The sequence below is a fragment of the Rattus norvegicus genome, chromosome 7, assembly GCF_021556685.1.
Source record: "Rattus norvegicus strain SHRSP/BbbUtx chromosome 7, alternate assembly SHRSP_T2T, whole genome shotgun sequence".
Taxonomy (NCBI): domain Eukaryota; kingdom Metazoa; phylum Chordata; class Mammalia; order Rodentia; family Muridae; genus Rattus; species Rattus norvegicus.
Window position 1 is genome coordinate 19,221,919 of NC_141540.1, and position 19,458 is coordinate 19,241,376.

The 19,458-nt window shown below is 39.5% G+C and overlaps 1 long non-coding RNA gene and 1 pseudogene across 2 annotated transcripts in view; one reads left to right on the forward strand and one right to left on the reverse strand.

The window, feature by feature from the left end:
* Window positions 1–19,458, reverse strand: part of LOC102549242 (uncharacterized) — a 1,084,685-nt gene that overhangs the window by 590,619 nt on the left and 474,608 nt on the right. The gene's annotated exons all lie outside the window — the stretch shown is intronic.
* Window positions 10,286–17,893, forward strand: LOC148004482 (vomeronasal type-1 receptor 4-like; annotated as a pseudogene).

A 19,458-nucleotide genomic window follows, 5' to 3' on the forward strand; every position in this document is an offset into this window, starting at 1 on the left:
CTTCCAAGGTACTTTTTCAAGACCTTGATTTTAACTCTATTTTAATCATACTAAGGAATAGAATTGGTATATGAAATAGAAATTCATCTTTTCATATGAAAAAGTATCCCACATTCATAAAGACACATATATCATAAGAATTTCTTTCAGAGATATATTTATACTCGATTTCAGAAATGTATTTATTTTTTTTCCACTTTTTTTTTATTAACTTGAGTATTTCTTATATACATTTCAAGTGTTATTCCCTTTCCCGGTTTCCGGGCAAACATCTCCCTCCCCCCTCCACTTCCTTATGGGTGTTCCCCTCCCAAAGCTCCCCCCATTGCCGCCCTCCCCCCATAGTCTAGTTCACTGGGGGTTCAGTCTTAGCAGGACCCAGGGCTTCCCCTTCCACTGGTGCTCTTACTAGGATATTCATTGCTACCTATGAGGTCAGAGTCCAGGGTCAGTCCATGTATAGTCTTTAGGTAGTGGCTTAGTCCCTGGAAGCTCTGGTTGCTTGACATTGTTGTACATATGGGGTCTCGAGCACCTTCAAGCTCTTCCAGTTCTTTCTCTGATTCCTTCAACGGGGGACCTATTCTCAGTTCAGTGGTTTGCTGCTGGCATTCGCCTCTGTATTTGATGTATTCTGGCTGTGTCTCTCAGGAGCGAACTACATCCGGCACCTGTTGGTCTGCACTTCTTTGCTTCATCCATCTTGTCTAATTGGGTGGCTGTATATGTATGGGCCACAAGTGGGGCAGGCTCTGAATGGGTGTTCCTTCAGTCTCTGTTTTAATCTTTGCCTCTCCCTTCCCTGCCAAGGGTATTCTTTTTCCTCATTTAAAGAAGGAGTGAAGCATTCACATTTTGATCATCCGTCTTGAGTTTCGTTTGTTCTAGGGATCTAGGGTAATTCAAGCATTTGGGCTAATAGCCACTTATCAATGAGTGCATACCATGTATGTCTTTCTGTGATTGGGTTAGCTCACTCAGGATGATATTTTCCAGTTCCAACCATTTGCCTATGAATTTCATAAACTCGTTGTTTTTGATAGCTGAGTAATATTCCATTGTGTAGATGTACCACATTTTCTGTATCCATTCCTCTGTTGAAGGACATCTGGGTTCTTTCCATTTTCTGGCTATTATAAATAAGGCTGCGATGAACATAGTGGACCACGTGTCTCTTTTGTATGTTGAGGAATCTTTTGGGTATATGCCCAAGAGAGGTATAGCGGGATCCTCAGGCAGTTCAATATCCAATTTTCTGAGGAACCTCCAGACTGATTTCCAGAATGGTTTTACCAGTCTGCAATCCCACCAACAATGGAGGAGTGTTCCTCTTTCTCCACATCCTCGGCAGCATCTGCTGTCACCTGAGTTTTTGATCTTAGCCATTCTCACTGGTGTGAGGTGAAATCTCAGGGTTGTTTTGATTTGCATTTCCCTTATGACTAAAGATGTTGAACATTTCTTTAGGTGTTTCTCAGCCATTCGGCATTCCTCAGCTGTGAATTCTTTGTTTAGCTCTGAACCCCATTTTTTAATAGGGTTATTTGTTTCCCTGCGGTCTAACTTCTTGAGTTTTTTGTATATTTTGGGTATAAGGCCTCTATCTGTTGTAGAATTGGTAAAGATCTTTTCCCAATCTGTTGGTTGCCGTTTTGTCCTAACCACAGTGTCCTTTGCCTTACAGAAGATTTGCAGTTTTATGAGATCCCATTTGTCAATTCTTGATCTTAGAGCGTAAGCCATTGGTGTTTTGTTCAGGAAATTTTTTCCAGTGCCCATGTGTTCCAGATGCTTCCCTAGTTTTTCTTCTATTAGTTTGAGTGTATCAGGTTTGATGTGGAGGTCCTTGATCCACTTGGACTTAAGCTTTGTACAGGGTGATAAGCATGGATCGATCTGCATTCTTCTACATGTTGCCCTCCAGTTGAACCAGCACCATTTGCTGAAAATGCTATCTTTTTTCCATTGGATGGTTTTGGCTCCTTTGTCAAAAATCAATTGACCATAGGTGTGTGGGTTCATTTCTGGGTCTTCAATTCTATTCCATTGGTCTATCTGTCTGTCTCTGTACCAATACCATGCAGTTTTTATCACTATTGCTCTGTAATACTGCTTGAGTTCAGGGATAGTGATTCCCCCTGAAGTCCTTTTATTGTTGAGGATAGCTTTGGCTATCCTGGGTTTTTTGTTATTCCAGATGAATTTGCAATTGTTCTGTCTAACTCTTTGAAGAATTGGATTGGTATTTTGATGGGGATTGCATTGAATCTGTAGATCGCTTTTGGTAAAATGGCCATTTTTACTATATTAATCCTGCCAATCCATGAGCATGGGAGATCTTTCCATCTTCTGAGGTCTTCTTCAATTTCTTTCCTCAGTGTCTTGAAGATCTTATTGTACAGATCTTTTACTTGCTTGGTTAAAGTCACACCGAGGTACTTTATATTATTTGGGTCTATTATGAAGGGTGTCGTTTCCCTAATTTCTTTCTCGACTTGTTTCTCTTTTGTATAGAGGAAGGCAACTGATTTATTTGAGTTAATTTTATACCCAGCCACTTTGCTGAAGTTGTTTATCAGCTTTAATAGTTCTCTGGTGGAACTTTTGGGATCACTTTAATATACTATCATGTCATCTGCAAATAGTGATATTTTCACCTCTTCTTTTCTGATCTGTATCCCCTTGATCTCCTTTTGTTGTCTGATTGCTCTGGCTAGAACTTCAAGAACTATATTGAATAAGTAGGGAGAGAGTGGGCAGCCTTGTCTAGTCCCTGATTTTAGTGGGATTGCTTCAAGTTTCTCTCCATTTAGTTTAATATAGCAACTGGTTTGCTGTATATGGCTTTTACTATGTTTAGGTATGGGCCTTGAATTCCTATTCTTTCCAGGACTTTTATCATGAAGGGGTGTTGAATTTTGTCAAATGCTTTCTCAGCATCTAATGAAATGATCATGTGGTTCTGTTCTTTCAGTTTGTTTATATAATGGATCACGTTGATGGTTTTCCGTATATTAAACCATCCCTGCATGCCTGGGATGAAGCCTACTTGATCATGGTGGATGATTGTTTTGATGTGCTCTTGAATTCGGTTTGCCAGAATTTTATTGAGTATTTTTGCGTCGATATTCATAAGGGAAATTGGTCTGAAGTTCTCTTTCTTTGTTGGGTCTTTGTGTGGTTTAGGTATAAGAGTAATTGTGGCTTCATAGAAGGAATTCGGTAGGGCTCCATCTGTTTCAATTTTGTGGAATAGTTTGGATAATATTGGTATGAGGTCTTCTATGAAGGTTTGATAGAATTCTGCACTAAACCGTCTGGACCTGGGCTCTTTTTGGTTGGGAGACCTTTAATGACTGCTTCTATTTCCTTAGGAGTTATGGGGTTGTTTAACTGGTTTATCTGTTCCTGATTTAACTTCGATACCTGGTATCTGTCTAGGAAATTGTCCATTTCCTGAAGATTTTCAAGTTTTGTTGAATATAGGTTTTTATAGTAAGATCTGATGATTTTTTGAATTTCCTCTGAATCTGTAGTTATGTCTCCCTTTTCATTTATGATTTTGTTAATTTGGATGCACTCTCTGTGTCCTCTCGTTAGTCTGGCTAAGGGTTTATCTATCTTGTTGATTTTCTCAAAGAACCAACTTTTGGTTCTGTTGATTCTTTCTATGGTCCTTTTTGTTTCTACTTGGTTGATTTCAGCTCTGAGTTTGATTATTTCCTGCCTTCTACTCCTCCTGGGTGTATTTGCTTCTTTTTGTTCTAGAGCTTTTAGGTGTGCTGTCAAGCTGCTGACATATGCTCTTTCCTGTTTCTTTCTGCAGGCATTCAGCACTATGAGTTTTCCTCTTAGCACAGCTTTCATTGTGTCCCATAAGTTTGGGTATGTTGTACCTTCATTTTCATTAGATTCTAAAAAGGTTTTAATTTCTTTCTTTATTTCTTCCTTGACCAGGTTATCATTGAGTAGAGCATTGTTCAATTTCCACGTATATGTGCGCATTCTTCCCTTATTGTTATTGAAGACCAGTTTTAGGCCGTGGTGGTCCGATAGCACGCATGGGATTATTTCTATCTTTCTTTACCTGTTGAGGCCCGTTTTTTGACCAATTATATGGTCAATTTTGGAGAAAGTACCATGAGGAGCTGAGAAGAAGGTATATCCTTTTGCTTTAGGATAGAATGTTCTATAAATATCCGTTAAGTCCATTTGGCTCATGACTTCTCTTAGTCTGTCGACATCTCTGTTTAATTTCTGTTTCCATGATCTGTCCATTGATGAGAGTGGTGTGTTGAAATCTCCCACTATTATTGTGTGAGGTGCAATGTGTGCTTTGAGCTTTAGTAAGGTTTCTTTTACGTATGTAGGTGCCCTTGTATTTGGGGCATAGATATTTAGGATTGAGAGTTCATCTTGGTGGATTTTTCCTTTGATGAATATGAAGTGTCCTTCCTTATCTTTTTTGATGACTTTTAGTTGGAAATTGATTTTATTTGATATTAGAATGGCTACTCCAGCTTGCTTCTTCTGACCATTTGCTTTGAAAGTTGTTTTCCAGCCTTTCACTCTGAGGTAGTGTCTGTCTTTGTCTCTGAGGTGTGTTTCCTGTAGGCAGCAGAATGCAGGGTCCTCGTTGCGTATCCAGTTTGTTAATCTATGTCTTTTTATTGGGGAGTTGAGGCCATTGATATTGAGAGATATTAAGGAATAGTGATTATTGCTTCCCGTTATATTCATATTTGGAAGTGAGGTTATGTTTGTGTGCTTTCAATCTCTTTGTTTTGTTGCTAAGACGATTAGTTTCTTGCTTCTTCTAGGGTATAGCTTGCCTCCTTATGTTGGGCTTTACCATTTATTATCCTTTGTAGTGCTGGATTTGTAGAAAGATATTGTGTAAATTCGGTTTTGTCATGGAATATCTTGGTTTCTCCATCAATGTTAATTGAGAGTTTTGCTGGATACAGTAGCCTGGGCTGGCATTTGTGTTCTCTTAGGGTCTGTATGACATCAGTCCAGGATCTTCTGGCCTTCATAGTTTCTGGCAAGAAGTCTGGTGTGATTCTGATAGGTCTGCCTTTATATGTTACTTGACCTTTTTCCCTTACTGCTTTTAATATTCTTTCTTTATTTTGTGCGTTTGGTGTTTGACTATTATGTGACGGGAGGTGTTTCTTTTCTGGTCCAATCTATTTGGAGTTCTGTAGGCTTCTTGTATGTCTATGGGTATCTCTTTTTTAGGTTAGGGAAGTTTTCTTCTATGATTTTGTTGAAGATATTTACTGGTCCTTTGAGCTGGGAGTCTTCACTCTCTTCTATACCTATTATCCTTAGGTTTGATCTTCTCATTGAGTCCTGGATTTCCTGTATGTTTTGGACCAGTAGCTTTTTCCGCTTTACATTATCTTTGACAGTTGAGTCAATGATTTCTATGGAATCTTCTGCTCCTGAGATTCTCTTCCATCTCTTGTATTCTGTTGGTGAAGCTTGTATCTACAGCTCCTTGTCTCTTCTTTTGGTTTTCTATATCCAGGGTTGTTTCCATGTGTTCTTTCTTGATTGCTTCTATTTCCATTTTTAATCCCTTCAACTGTTTGATTGTGTTTTCCTGGAATTCTTTCAGGGATTTTTGTGTCTCCTCTCTATGGGCTTCTACTTGTTTATTTATGTTTTCCTGGAGTTCTTTCAGGCATTTTTGCGATTCCTCTCTGTAGGCTTCTACTTGTTCTCTAAGGGAGTTCTTCACGTCTTTCTTGAAGTCCTCCAGCATCATGATCAAAAATGATTTTGAAACTAGATCTTGCTTTTCTGGTGTGTTTGGATATTCCATGTTTGTTTTGATGGGAGAATTGGGCTCCGATGGTGCCATGTAGTCTTGGTTTCTGTTGCTTGGGTTCCTGCGCTTGCCTCTCGCCATCAGATTATCTCTAGTGTTACTTTGTTCTGCTATTTTTGACAGTGGCTAGACTGTCCTATAAGCCTGTGTGTCAGGAGTGCTGTAGACCTGTTTTCCTCTCTTTCAGTCAGTTATGGGGACAGAGTGTTCTGCTTTCGGGCGTGTAGTTTTTCCTCTCTACAGGTCTTCAGCTGTTCCTGTGGGCCTTTGTCTTGAGTTCACCAGGCAGCTTTCTTGCAGCAGAAAATTTGGTCTTACCTGTGGTCCCAAGGCTCAAGTTCACTCGTGGGGTGCTGCCCACGGGCTCTCTGCAGCGGCAGCAACCAGGAAGCCAGCAATGTATTTACAATCGAAACAAAATTAGTAAAGCATAAGAAGTATCTTATAAAATGAATTGCAATTGGGAATAAAATTTTTACAATTTAAAATGTACTCCACAAAGCAAAGAAAAATGTACATTTTTGTCATGCACTTAAAGCAAAAATTCCAGGAAAAAACAAGACAGTTTTAATCAAAATTTTCTTTAATTAATTAATGAATTAATTAATTTTTACACTCCAATATTATTCTCCTCCTTGTCCACATCCTGTGCGTTCCACATCCCATACCTCCTCCTCACACCACTCCTGCACTCCCCAACCCATGACTCCACAAGGATGTTCCCACCCCATCCACCCCATCATACCTCTAAACTTCCTGCAGCATTCAATGTCTTGAGAGGTAGGTATACCTTCACTGACTGAACACAGAGCTGGGAGTCCTCTGTTGTATATGTATTACAGGCATCATCTCAGCTGGTATAGGCTGCCTGTTTGGTGATCCAGTGCCTAAGAGACCTCAGGGGTCCAGGTCAATTGAGATTGCTGGTCCTCCTAAAAGGTTGCCCTTCTCCTCAGCTTCCTCCAGTTTTTCTCTAATTCAATCAGAGGGGTCAGCAGCTTCTGTTTGTTGGTTGTGTTCACATATCTGCATCTGAATCTTTCAGTTGCTTTTTGGTTCTTTTGATAAGCAATCATGGTAGGTTCCTTTTTGTGAATGCCCCTTATCTTCAGTAATGGTATCAGGTCTTGGGGCCTCCCCTAGAACTGAAACCAACTTTGGGCCTGTCACTGCCCATTCTTTTACTCAGGCTCTTCTCCATTTCCATCCTTGCATTTCTTTCAGACAGGAAAAAATTATAGTTCAGAACTTTGTCTGTGGGATAGCCACCCCATCCATCGCTTGATTCCCTATCCTTCTGCTGGAGGTGGTTTCAATAAGTTCCTTCTCCCAACTGTGTGGCCTTTCATCTAGACCCCCCCACCCCACACACACACACTCTTTTTGTCAAAAATTTCAATGCACTAAATGATTGTATAGCCATTGTATCACCAAGATATAAAGATTTTAAATTTCATTCTTCTAAAAAAATGACATAGTGATCCATAATTCATATAAAAAGGATAGAACTGTAGCACCATGGCAGAGGGCTCATCTTCTAGTCATAAACTCTGGGTTTAGTCATCAGTCCTTCAAATATAAGAAAATTTCCAGAGAAGACACATAACACAAATTACCAGGGGAATTTAATTATATTTTAAGTGTAGGGTGTGTTATAAGATTGCATTGACTACAAAACTGCCATGTTCAACGACAAGAAATCACCACAAAACAATAATATCTGGGGGGAGGGTGACTTTTCAAAATGTAATTACTCTACACAATGTTGGATTTCATGTCATTTTCAAAAAAATTAGTTTTGTTCCTCTTCTAGGTTTCCTCTCAAATCCCATCAACATCAATCACTTCTGCATACCCTTTATACATCCTGTTTACTTTTAGCCACATATACTGAATTTACTACCCTAGACTTTGTTCCTCATTATCTATTTTGTCTGAATCTTTTGAACCCTTTTCTGCTTTCATAGTCCATAATAAGTTTTGTTCACATACATTCATACGGATATGTCCCTGTTCTACAAACAACTTGAGTTGTTTTTCTTAATTTTTCACCTTGTTGAATTCTTTTCCAATCTGTATCCTTACTGAATAGTTCATCACTTTATTTTCCATTACAGTTGAACAAAATTCCACTGTGAATTTCCATTGTCTGCTGATGAATACCTAGGATATATTTCATGTCTTTACTATTGGGAAAAAGTCAGCAGCTTACATGGATGCACATGCCTGCTGTGGTAGGACATAGAGTCCTTTGGGTTTGTGTCCAAAAATTATATAGCTGTATTATATGGTAATTCTATTTTCCTTTATACATGGTAGGTATTAAGTTCCTGATTCAAGTTGAAAAGTCAATGTTTTCTAACATCGTGTAGGTTTTACCTCACTATGGTTTTACTTTCCTTTAATGTGCAGAATTCTTTTCATTTCAAATAGGTCTACTTCTAAATTCTTTGTGCAATGACTGTACTATTGAGTTTTGTTGCCTCTACTTACATCTGTGTACTAGCATTTTCCTCTTATGGTTGTAGCATTTAAGCTTTTAAATGAGTTGAAAATTTTAGTGCAAAGTGAGAGGATATAATTATAGTTTAGGTTTTTTGCATGGTAATATCCATTTTATACAAAATCATTCAGGGCCAGAAATTCCAACTATAAAACATTACAGAAAGAAATTGCTGTAACTTTTCAAATTCTACCTGAGAATTGCTGAGTCTGAGTATGGTAATTTGAGAAAAACAAAGAATATACATTTATTCTTATTACTCAAAACCAGTCATTTCCTGTATGACTTTGGATATACTAAGGACCCCAGAGTCCAGTAACATGTCGATTGGATAATGATTTATCAGTTTACTTAAGAGAAACAATACTAGTATAGTTGCTAAAATATTTTACTTTCCCATAGAGTCTGCACATGGATTCGTATTTCACCTCATCTCAGCAGCTTTAACTCTTGCCTTTATTTATGGTAATTTGTTTTGATTAATACCTATTTATGCTGAAGGTGATTATCTCTCATTGCAGCTTTGATTTGCATCCCTTCATTATATTCCTTTAATTATTGGCCAGATTTTGCACATTTTTTGACATCTTTACAGTTTATATGTAACTTATCCAAGTCATAAAACCATCTCTCATTTATTTTATATTTTATGTTTTTTCAAATGTAGATTCAAATGTTTTTATAGACTAGAGGGATAAGCCGGTTTTCAAAGTGTATTTTGCTATTACTTTTTATATGAGTTCAGTTTGAAGTTCCTATTTGTGGCTTCTCCTTGCCTGTAAATCCAATGATGGCAGATCCAAGAACTCTGGCCCTAATAGCACTTACACTCTCATGCAACCACACCAATAATTAAAACACATAATGAAAAACAATATAAAGAGAGAAAAACAATATAAATATTAAAAATAAACATGCTTTATATATTGTGAATATTTACCTACTCTCAAAATAAAATTTTCACGTATCTATTGCTTTTCCAAAGGAATTGTGAATTGTATGTTTTGCGATTTTCAGAATTAATGCATCTTAAAATTTTTTTCTTTGAAAATTGACCCAAAATCATCATGTTTTTCAAAAGCAATAAAAATATTTATCATTTTTAGGATGTTAACATAGTTATGTGTTCTGTAACATGGTCTGCCCTGGAAATAACTCTGTAGACCAAGTTACCTTCAAATATATTTGTCTGTGTGCCTCTATCTCTTTTTTTTTTAAATTCAATGAATGAATATTTACTTACAAGTTTGGAACCCTTGATAAAATAGATCCATTTTTAGAAAAGCACAGTCTGCCAAAATCCACACAGAAATAGTCGAGCTCAATAGGCCTTTAGCTACTAAAATACAAAATACTAATTTAGATGTTGTCTTGGTTTCTTCTCCTGATCTTATGACAAAATATGCTGACAACAGTGATATAAGGGTGTATAAGCTTTCAGCTATCGTCTGTCACAGCTGGGAAGTCCCAGAGGGAAGAACAGTCCAGTCAAGAATGGAGAGCAATGGTTTAATGCATGCATGCTTGTATTCAGCTTGCTTCCTCCCCTCATATTCAATCCAGGATTCCCTTCCAAGGGAATGGTGCCTCCCACAGTGGGAAGATATTCCTGTCTCAATTAAGGCAATTAAGATAATCTCTCACAGGCTTGTTCACAGGGCCAACTTAATGTAGACAGTCCTTATTGAGGCTCCCTTTCCAGGTGATGTTAGATTGTATCAGGTTGACTAATTAGTCTAGTCATAACAGATGGGATTCCTAGTGAGTTCTACCACATATTTGGCAAATAAATTGTGCCAGCTCTCTACATATTCTTACAGAAAAGGGGAAGATGTTACAAGAGACTAGTACCTTAGTTACTTTGTTGTCACTGCTAAAAATACTGGACAGAAACTGACTAAAGAAGGGAAGATAATTTTTTGGCAGATGTTCCAGAGGTGTCCATCATGGAGGCAAAGGAGTGGTACAGCAGACTTTGCATTTTTTTTTTTAGTTTTTTTTTTAATTTATTTAATACGTAATAATAATTCTTTGGTTTCCCGGTAAACATCCCCCTCCCCCCTCCCCTTCCTTATGGGTGTTCCCCTCCCAACCATCCCCACATTGCCGCCCTCCCCCCAACAGTCTAGTTCACTGGGGGTTCAGTCTTAGCAGGACCCAGGGCTTCCCCTTCCACTGGTGCTCTTACTAGGATATTCATTGCTACCTATGAGGTCAGAGTCCAGGATCAGTCCATGCATAGTCTTTAGGTAGTGGCTTAGTCCCTGGAAGCTCTGGTTGCTTGGCATTGTTGTACATATGGGGTCTCTAGCCCCTTCAAGCTCTTCCAGTTCTTTCTCTGATTCCTTCAACGGGGGCCTATTCTCAGTTCAGTGGTTTGCTGCTGGCATTCGCCTCTGTATTTGCTGTATTCTGGCTGTGTCTCTCAGGAGTGATCTACATCCGGTTCCTGTAGGCCTGCAATTCTTTGCTTCGTCCATCTTCTCTAATTGGGTGGCTGTATATGTATGGGCCACATGTGGGGCAGGCTCTGAATGGGTGTTCCTTCAGTCTCTGTTTTAATCTTTGCCTCTCTCTTCCCTGCCAAGGGTATTCTTGTTCCCCTTTTAGGGAAGGAGTGAAGCATTCACATTTTGATCATCCGTCTTGAGTTTCATTTGTTCTAGGCATCTAGGGTAATTCAAGCATTTGGGCTAATAGCCACTTATCAGTGAGGGCATACCATGTATGTCTTTCTGTGTTTGGATTAGCTCACTCAGGATGATATTTTCCAGTTCCAACCATTTGCCTACGAATTTCATAAAGCCGTTGTTTTTGATAGCTGAGTAATATTCCATTGTGTAGATGTACCATATTTTCTGTATCCATTCCTCTGTTGAAGGGCATCTGGGTTCTTTCCAGCTTCTGGCTATTATAAATAAGGCTGCGATGAACATAGTGGAGCACGTGCCTTTTGTATATGTTGGGGCATCTTTTGGGTATATGCCCAAGAGAGGTATACCTGGATCCTCAGGCAGTTCAATGTCCAATTTTCTGAGGAACCTCCAAACTGATTTCCAGAATGGTTGTACCAGTCTGCAATCCCACCAACAATGGAGAAGTGTTCCTCTTTCTCCGCATCCTCTCCAGCATCTGCTGTCACCTGAGTTTTTGATCTTAGCCATTCTCACTGGTGTGAGGTGAAATCTCAGGGTTGTTTTGATTTGCATTTCCCTTATGACTAAAGATGTTGAACATTTCTTTAGGTGTTTCTCAGCCATTCGGCATTCCTCAGCTGTGAATTCTTTGTTTAGCGCTGAACCCCATTTTTTAATAGGGTTATTTGTTTCCCTGCGGTCTAACTTCTTGAGTTCTTTGTATATTTTGGATATAATACCTCTATCTTTGGATATAAGACCTCTAGGATTGGTAAAGATCATTTCCCAATCTGTTGGTTGCCGTTTTGTCCTAACCACGGTGTCCTTTGCCTTACAGAAGCTTTGCAGTTTTATGAGATCCCATTTGTCGATTCTTGATCTTAGAGCATAAGCCATTGGTGTTTTGTTCAGGAAATTTTTTCCAGTGCCCATGTGTTCCAGATGCTTCCCTAGTTTTTCTTCTATTAGTTTGAGTGTGTCTGGTTTGATGTGGAGATCCTTGATCCACTTGGACTTAAGCTTTGTACAGGGTGATAAGCATGGATCGATCTGCATTCTTCTACATGTTGCCCTCCAGTTGAACCAGCACCATTTGCTGAAAATGCTATCTTTTTTCCATTGGATGGTTTTGGCTCCTTTGTCAAAAATCAAGTGACCATAGGTGTGTGGGTTCATTTCTGGGTCTTCAATTCTATTCCATTGGTCTATCTGTCTGTCTCTGTACCAATACCATGCAGTTTTTATCACTATTGCTCTGTAATACTGCTTGAGTTCAGGGATAGTGATTCCCCCTGAAGTCCTTTTATTGTTGAGGATAGCTTTGGCTATCCTGGGTTTTTTGTTATTCCAGATGAATTTGCAATTGTTCTGTCTAACTCTTTGAAGAATTGGATTGGTATTTTGATGGGGATTGCATTGAATCTGTAGATTGCTTTTGGTAAAATGGCCATTTTTACTATATTAATCCTGCCAATCCATGAGCATGGGAGATCTTTCCATCTTCTGAGGTCTTCTTCAATTTCTTTCCTCAGTGTCTTGAAGATCTTATTGTACAGATCTTTTACTTGCTTGGTTAAAGTCACACCGAGGTACTTTATATTATTTGGGTCTATTATGAAGGGTGTCGTTTCCCTATTTTTCTTTCTCGGCTTGTTTCTCTTTTGTGTAGAGGAAGGCTACTGATTTATTTGAGTTAATTTTATACCCAGCCACTTTGCTGAAGTTGTTTATCAGCTTTAGTAGTTCTCTGGTGGAACTTTTGGGATCACTTAAATAAACTATCATGTCATCTGCAAACAGTGATATTTTGACTTCTTCTTTTCCGATCTGTATCCCCTTGACCTCCTTTTGTTGTCTGATTGCTCTGGCTAGAACTTCAAGAACTATATTGAATAAGTAGGGAGAGAGTGGGCAGCCTTGTCTAGTCCCTGATTTTAGTGGGATTGCTTCAAGTTTCTCTCCATTTAGTTTAATGCTAGCAACTGGTTTGCTGTATATGGCTTTTACTATGTTTAGGTATGGGCCTTGAATTCCTATTCTTTCCAGGACTTTTATCATGAAGGGGTGTTGAATTTTGTCAAATGCTTTCTCAGCATCTAATGAAATGATCATGTGGTTCTGTTCTTTCAGTTTGTTTATATAATGGATCACGTTGATGGTTTTCCGTATATTAAACCATCCCTGCATGCCTGGGATGAAGCCTACTTGATCATGGTGGATGATTGTTTTGATGTGCTCTTGAATTCGGCTTGCCAGAATTTTATTGAGTATTTTTGCGTCGATATTGGGAGACCTTTAATGACTGCTTCTATTTCCTTAGGAGTTATGGGGTTGTTTAACTGGTTTATCTATTCCTGATTTATGTTCAGTATCTGGTATCTGTCTAGGAAATTGTCCATTTCCTGAAGATTTTCAAGTTTTGTTGAATATAGGTTTTTATAGTAAGATCTGATGATTTCTTGAATTTCCTCTGAATCTGTAGTTATGTCTCCCTTTTCATTTATGATTTTGTTAATTTGGACACACTCTCTGGGTCCTCTCGTTAGTCTGGCTAAGGGTTTATCTATCTTGTTGATTTTCTCAAAGAACCAACTTTCGGTTCTGTTGATTCTTTCTATGGTCCTTTTTGTTTCTACTTGGTTGATTTCAGCTCTGAGTTTGATTATTTCCTGCCTTCTACTCCTCCTGGGTGTATTTGCTTCTTTTTGTTCTAGAGCTTTTATGTGTGCTGTCAAGCTGCTGACATATGCTCTTTCCTGTTTCTTTCTGCAGGCACTCAGCGCTATGAGTTTTCCTCTTAGCACAGCTTTCATTGTGTCCCATAAGATTGGGTATGTTGTACCTTCATTTTCATTAGATTCTAAAAAGTTTTTAATTTCTTTCTTTATATATTCCTTGACTAGGTTATCATTGAGTAGAGCATTGTTCAATTTTCACGTATATGTGGGCATTCTTCCCTTATTGTTATTGAAGACCAGTTTTAGGCCGTGGTGGTCTGATAGCACGCATGGGATTATTTCTATCTTTCTGTACCTGTTGAGTCCAGTTTTTGACCAATTATATGGTCAATTTTGGAGAAAGTACCATGAGGAGCGGAGAAGACGGTATATCCTTTTGCTTTAGGATAGAATGTTCTATAAATATCTGTTAAGTCCATTTGGCTCATGACTTCTCTTAGTCTGTCGACATCTCTGTGTAATTTCTGTTTCCATGATCTGTCCATTGATGAGAGTGGGGTGTTGAAATCTCCCTCTATTATTGTGTGAGGTGCAATGTGTGTTTTGAGCTTTAGTAAGGTTTCTTTTACATATGTAGGTGCCCTTGTATTTGGGGCATAGATATTTAGGATTGAGAGTTCATCTTGGTTGATTTTTCCTTTTATGAATATGAAGTGTCCTTCCTTATCTTTTTTGATGACTTTTAATTGAAAATTGATTTTATTTGATATTAGAATGGCTACTCCAGCTTGCTTCTTCTGACCATTTGCTTGGAAAGTTGTTTTCCAGCCTTTCACTCTGAGGTAGTGTCTGTCTTTGTCTCTGAGGTGTGTTTCCTGTAGGCAGCAGAATGCAGGGTCCTCGTTGTGTATCCAGTTTGTTAATCTATGTCTTTTTATTGGGGAGTTGAGGCCATTGATGTTGAGAGATATTAAGGAATCGTGATTATTGCTTCCTGTTATATTCATATTTGGATGTGAGGTTATGTTTGTGTGCTTTTCTTCTCTTTGTTTTGTTGCCAAGACGATTAGTTTCTTGCTTCTTCTAGGGTATAGCTTGCCTCCTTATGTTGGGCTTTACCCTTTATTATCCTTTGTAGTGCTGGATTTGTAGAAAGATATTGTTTAAATTTGGTTTTGTCATGGAATATCTTCGTTTCTCCATCAATGTTAATTGAGAGTTTTGCAGGATACAGTAACCTTGGCTGGCACTTGTGTTCTCTTAGGGTCTGTAGGACATCAGTCCAGGATCTTCTGGCCTTCATAGTTTCTGGCGAAAAGTCTGGTGTGATTCTGATAGGTCTGCCTTTATATGTTACTTGACCTTTTTCCCTTACTGCTTTTAATATTCTTTCTTTATTTTGTGCGTTTGGTGTTTTGACTATTATGTGATGGGAGGTGTTTCTTTTCTGGTCCAATCTATTTGAAGTTCTGTAGGCTTCTTGTATGTCTATGGGTATCTCTTTTTTTAGGTTAGGGAAGTTTTCTTCTATGATTTTGTTGAAGATATTTACTGGTCCTTTGAGTTGGGAGTCTTCACTCTCTTCTATACCTATTATTCTTAGGTTTGATCTTCTCATTGAGTCCTGGATTTCCTGTATGTTTTGGACCAGTAGCTTTTTCCGCTTTACATTATCTTTGACAGTTGAGTCAATGATTTCTATGGAATCTTCTGCTCCTGATATTCTCTCTTCCATCTCTTGTATTCTGTTGGTGAGGCTTCTATCTACAGCTCCTTGTCTCTTCTTTTGATTTTCTATATCCAGGGTTGTTTCCATGTGTTCTTTCTTGATTGCTTCTATTTCCATTTTTAATTCCTTCAACTGTTTGATTGTGTTTTCCTGGAATTCTTTCAGGCATTTTTGTGATTCTTCTCTGTAGGCTTCTACTTGTTCTCTAAGGGAGTTCTTCACGTCTTTCTTGAAGGCCTCTAGCATCATGATCAAATATGATTTTGACACTAGATCTTGCTTTTCTGGTGTGTTTGGATATTCCATGTTTATTTTGGTGGGAGAATTGGGCTCCGATGATGCCATGTAGTCTTGGTTTCTGTTGCTTGGGTTCCTGCGCTTGCCTCCTGCCATCAGATTATCTCTAGGGTTACTTTGTTCTGCTATTTCTGACAGTAGCTAGACTGTCCTATAAGCCTGTGTGTCAGGAATGCTGCAGACCTCTTTTTCTGTTTTCTTTCAGCCAGTTATGGGGACAGAGTGTTCTGCTTTCGGGCTTGTAGTTTTTTCTCTCTACAGGTCTTTAGCTGTTCCTGTGGGCCTGTGTCTTGAGTTCACCAGGCAGGTCACTTGCAGGGGAAAAGTTGGTCCTACCTGAGGTTCCGAGGCTCAAGTGTGCTCGTGGGGTACTGCCTAAGTCCTCTCCGTGGAGGCAGCAACCGGGAAGATCTGCGCCGCTGTTTCCGGGAGCCTCCATGCACCAGGGTTCCAGATGGCGTTTGGTGTTTTTCTCTGGCGTCTGGATGTGCGCAGAGTGCAGTCTCTTCTGCTTTCCCAGGCGTGTCTGCCTCTCTGTAGGTTTAGCTCTCCCTCCCACGGGATTTGGGTGCAGAGAACTGTTTATCTGGTCTGTTTCCTTCAGGTTCGGGCGGTGTCTCAGGCGCAGGGGTCCTCCCGCTCCTGGGCCCTCCCCTGAGGTTCCGAGGCTCAAGTGTGCTAGTGGGGTACTGCCTAAGACCTCTCCGCGGCCGCAGCAACCGAGGAGATCTGCGCCGCTCTTTCCGGGAGCCTCCGTGCACCAGGGTTCCAGATGGCGTTTGGTGTTTTTCTCTGGCGTCTGGATGTGTGCAGAGTGCAGTCTCCTCTGGTTTCCCAGGCGTGTCTGCCTCTCTGTAGGTTTAGCTCTCCCTTCCACAGGATTTGGGTGCAGAGAACTGTTTATCCGGTCTGTTTCCTTCAGGTTCCGGCGGTGTCTCAGGCGCAGGGGTCCTGCCGCTCCTGGGCCCTCCCCTACGGGAACCCAGAGGCCTTATACAGTTTCCTCTTGGGCCAGGGATGTGGGCAGGGGTGGGCAGTGTTGGTGGTCTCCTCCGCTCTGCAGCCTCAGGAGTGCCCACCTGACCAGGCGGTGAGGTCTCTCTCCCACGGGGTTTGGGAGCAGAGAGCTGCGTGCCTCTATCTCTTAATGGCTATTGTAAAGGTCATACAACACCTTACCCAGAGAAAATATTATTCCTAAAAAAATGTCCAAACATTCTATTTAAATAATAGAGAACATTTACATTACCAAAGAACAAACCTTTGAATGTTCTTCTTTAGTGGAAGAGCTATACAAAAGAAATAATTCTATAAATATATTTTTTTAGCTAACAACATGAAATGATGCACATGATGATATATTTCTAGGAATTAATAAATATAATAAATTTATTTACTCTATCAAAGGAAAGAATTGGCTTCTGTAAACATTGCAATGTGAATTTCTCTATTCTCCAAGATTACAGTAAGAATGCTTGGAAATTCTTCAGTACTACTTTATTGTATCATTTTAGTATCTACTGGAAAGTCATTAATGCTCCAAGGCCAGATTATAGAACACATAGCTTTTGCTAACTGATTGTCTATCATCACAAAAGGTATTCCATAGATGCTGTAAAATTATAGATTTAAAAATTTCCTAGATAATATTGAATGTAATACAGTAAACTATATTTACAGAATAATAAAAGGAATTTCTTTGTATGCAGTGTGCCTACTGAGATGCTTCCAAGAAAACACAAACAGCCCCAGCTGTTTGATGATACTTAAATACAGAGCCATCAAGTACATTGGTCCCTCCTGCTTAGTAGGCTGGCTTGTGCATCTCTTTTTAAACATCATGATTCCAGCAAGAGTATCATGCCCAAGGTACAACATATATGTGACTAACTGGAGGAGTTATGAATATTTTCATAGTTTGCTTTGGAAAATGTACGAACTGCACTGTATATGTTCTTACTGTGTTTCTCTGATGGACTATGTCTGGGTCTTATGGACTGTCCAAGAGTATCCATGGTGAGTACCTTCTTCAGCTATAAAAGGCAAGTCAAGAGTTCTCAGTACTTTCTTAATGCCTCACCTAAAAATGGAGCGATCCAAACTATTGCCATCCAGGTGTGCACTTTCGTTATCTCTTACTCATTCTCCTCCATTATGATTATCTGTATGTATTACTCCAAATACCAAATGCAATTTTTCCTCCATGTTTATTAAATTGGGTAATTCTTATTTACATTTCAATTGTTATATCCTTTCCCGGTTTCCAGGACAACATCACCGTAATTGCTCCCTCTCCCCTTCTATATGGGTATTCCCTTCTCCATCCTCCCCCTACTACCACCCTCCCCCCAACAAATACATACAATGGGGGTTCAGTCTTGGCAGGACCAAGGGCTTACCCTTTCAATGGTGCTCTTATAGGCTATTCATTGCTACCTATGCAGTTGGAGCCCAGGGTGAATCCATGTACAGTCTTTGGGTAGTGGCTTAGTCCCTGGAAGTTCTGGTTGATTGGCATTGTTGTTCATATGGGGTCTCAAGCCTCTTCAAACTCTTTAAGTCCTTTCTCTGAATCCTTCAACGGGGATAGCATTTTTGGTTCAGTGGTACACTGCTGGCATTCACCTATGTATTTCTCATATTCTGGCTGTGTCTCTCAGGAGAGATCTACATCCGGTTCCTGTCAGCCTGGACTTCTTTGCTTCACCCATCTTATCTAGTTTGGTGGCTGTATATGTATGGGCCACATGTGGAGCAGGCTCTGAATGGGAGATCCTTCAGCCTCTGTTCTAAACTTTGCCTCACTATTCCCTCCCAAGGGTATTCTTGTTCCCCTTTTAAAGAAGGAGTGAAGCATTTGCATTTTCGTCATCCTTCTTGAGTTTCATGTGTTCTGTGCATCTAGGGTAATTCAAGTATTTGGGCTTATATCCACTTATCAGTGAGTGCATACCATGTGTGTTTTTCTTTGATTGGGTTACCTCACTCAGGATGCTATTTTCCAGTTCCATCCATTTGCCTATGACTTTCATAAAGACATTGACTTTGATAGCTGAATAGTATTCCATTGTGTAGATGTACCACATTTTCTGTATCCATTTCTCTGTTGAAGGGCATCTGGGTTCTTTCCAGCTTCTGGCTATTATAAGTAAGGCTGCTATAAACATACTGGAGCATGTGTCTTTGTTATATGTTGGAGCATCTTTTGGGTATAGGCCCAAGAGAGGTATAACTGGGTCCTCATGTACTTTAATGTCCAATTTTCTGAGGAACCTCCAGACTGATTTCCAGAATGGTTGTACCAGTCTGCAATCCCACGAACAATGGAGGAGTGTTCCTCTTTCTCCAAATCCTTGCCAGCATCTGCTCTCACCAGAGTTTTTGATCTTAGCCATTCTCACTGGTATGAGGTGGAATCACAGGGTTGTTTTGATTTGCATTTCCCTTATGACTAAAGATGTTGAACATTTCTTTAGGTGTTTCTCAGCCATTCGGCATTCCTTACTCGTAAATTCTTTGTTTAGCTCAAAATGCCACTTTTTAATAGGGTTATTTGTCTCCCTGCAGTCTAACTTCTTGAGTTCTTTGCATATTTTGGATATAAGCATTCTATCAGTTGTAGGATTGGTAAAGATCTTTCTCCAATCTGTTGGTGGCCGTTTTGTCCTAACAGTGTCCTTTGTCTTACAGAAGCATTGCAGTTTTATGAGATCCCATTTGTTGATTCTTGATCTTAGAGCATAAGCTATGGGTGTTTTGTTTAGGAAATTTTCTCCAGT